A 2,384-nucleotide genomic window follows, 5' to 3' on the forward strand; every position below is an offset into this window, starting at 1 on the left:
CCTGCTATTTCCTTCAGTCTTCCCTGTTTGGAAAGCCTGCCCCAATCGTCCAGGTGGACTTAATTACTTAGTTTCCTCATCCGTGAAATGAGGACAAGGCTACCCACCATCCCACGTTGCTGTGCGGATTAAGTGCCACACTCGTGTAGCCCGCCACCTGGCAGAGCACTCGTCTCTGAACAGTAGCCAACATGGCCATGGCTGCTGCCGTTGCTGGAGGGGACCTGGGCACTTCTCTCACTGAATGTGGGTTTTGCTTGTGTCCCTGCCTCCCCTCTCAGGTGCTTGTAAGCTACTTAAAGGCAGGACATGCCTTAGTCTTTTTTGCACCTCTGGGACTTGACCTAGAGCCAGGAACAGCGATGGATCGGCCTCTACACTGACGGGCAGCGCCGTTGTTCCTGGTCCTTTCGCGTGGCTCTGGAGCTGGCCCTGCGGCCATGCACTGCTGTGGCACCTCCTTCTTGACTCCTCTCTCTGCACACAGAATCGCATTTCCTCCATCCTCACTCTACTTTCCCTCCACTCGGTCTTTCGCTCTGGCTCTTTATTCATCTGTCTCGGTGTGCTGCGTCTCTGTGTCCATTTCTCAGTGTCTATTTGAGCTCCTTTCCCATCTCAGTAGATGCCATCACCATCTACCCAGTCGTTCAAACAAAAGGCCAAACCATTTCGTCCCGCTTCCTCACTCCATGCAGCCTTCAGCAAGGGATTATTAGGACTACAGCTCTGGGCTCGTCCCCTCTGTCTCCACTGCCACTGCCTAAGTTCAAGAGGAGGTCACTCTTGCTGGACCTTTGCAAGAACCTCTCTTGGCCTCTTTCCTCTGCCTTCATCTCCTGGGGGTCCTTTGCACAGAGAGCAGCCAGAGTGACCACTCTCGCCATTCTCTTACTTAGGCAGTAGCTTCCCCCTCGCACTCTGCGGCATGGTTTGGGAAGCCCTAACTGGCCTCACCCCTGCCTACCTGTCCTCTCGCCTCTGCCTACCCTGTCCATCTCACCTGTCCCTGCTCTGCTCCCTGGAGTTTAGCCATGCTGGCCTTCTGCCTATGTCTCAGACAGGTCACCCTTACCCTGCTTTGCACATGTCATATTCTCCCGGTCCACGCCTCTCCTGGTGGGCTCTTTGACACCCCCCCACATCTCACTCACACATAGGTTTCTGCTAAGCACCTAGTTAAACACAGCAGCGAGTGCCACTCATCATCACACTGCTGTTTTATTTCTTTCAGGGTCTCCATTGCTCTCCACACTGATCTTCCTTCCCGTTTACTTTTTGTCTGCTTCCTCATTCTAGAATAAAACTGCATGGGGACAAGGACTGTGTCGTTTTCAGTGTTGTACCCTCAACACCTAGAACAGAGCCTGACATCTCTTGGGCACTGTTTATTGAATGAACAAATGAGAAAATGAAACTGTGTGATTCTGTCACTGACCTGTGTGTATATTTTCTTGTTTCCATCTTTTTTTTTTCAGTCTCTGTCTCTATTTATCTCTGTTTCTCTCTGCACCTGTTTGTTGTACCTGGTGTCTACCTCCATGTTATTTGTCCTTTCTTTGCTAAATCATGGTTTTTGACAGCTTATTCCACCCATTCTTCCTGATCGCTGTTAGCTCTTTGGAAGCCCCCAGTCTGCCCTCCCTGCACCAAGGGATCTCGCTCCCCTTCCACAGAGAACCATGCTACCAAAGGCCACTGCCCTGCCTGGCTCTTTTGATGATGGAGCCAAGGTGGCAACAGTTGCATCTGCGTCACTTGGACCACTGCAGGAACCTGGCTTCTTCTTGGAGGGACCAGTGGGTGCCTTGGCTCAGGATTCTCTAATGTCTCCTCATGCTGCCATTATCCAATTACAATAAACTCATCACTTCTTAGCAGCTGCGGGTCGATCGTAGTTGTCCCTGGAGCTCCGGAGAATGCAGGGTATTTGCATAACCAACTCACGGTGGCAAATTAATTCTCATCTGCGTCAGCAGTCTTCGAGCTAATTGATTTAAGGCTTGGCAGACAGGACAGTCAGCCCCAGGCCTGGGAGGCCCACTGGGCACTTCCCCTGCCCATACGCTCCAGCTCTCTGCGCTTGGTGGCACCCGTGGCATTGCTGCCCCCATTCTGAGAGCCTGGCTCCAGCTTCTCTCAACTGACTCATCTTGCCGGGGAGGGGGGTCACCTACGGGAGAGCAGGTGCTTCTAGTGGGGTCTTTGGCAGAGGGATGATGTGATAGGCATTGGGCCATCTACGCTTCCCCTTGCTGCCCTTCTTGCCCCCATAGGGCAGGTGCTTCAGTGGGGTCTCTAACAGGGATGGCATGAGCAGAAAGCTGTCTACACTCTCTTGTCACTTCCCCTTGCCATCCCCCTGTGCAAGGTAGGCCAGCAGG

General features: G+C 52.8%; 1 protein-coding gene across 1 annotated transcript in view; it reads right to left on the reverse strand.

Annotated features, from left to right (window-relative positions):
* Positions 1–2,384, reverse strand: part of VWA5B1 (von Willebrand factor A domain containing 5B1) — a gene marked incomplete at its 5' end in the record, with an annotated part of 48,970 nt that overhangs the window by 33,973 nt on the left and 12,613 nt on the right. The window lies entirely within an intron of this gene.

The sequence above is a fragment of the Tupaia chinensis genome, unplaced genomic scaffold (genome assembly GCF_000334495.1).
Source record: "Tupaia chinensis unplaced genomic scaffold, TupChi_1.0 Scaffold000146_1, whole genome shotgun sequence".
NCBI classification, from domain to species: Eukaryota; Metazoa; Chordata; class Mammalia; order Scandentia; family Tupaiidae; genus Tupaia; species Tupaia belangeri.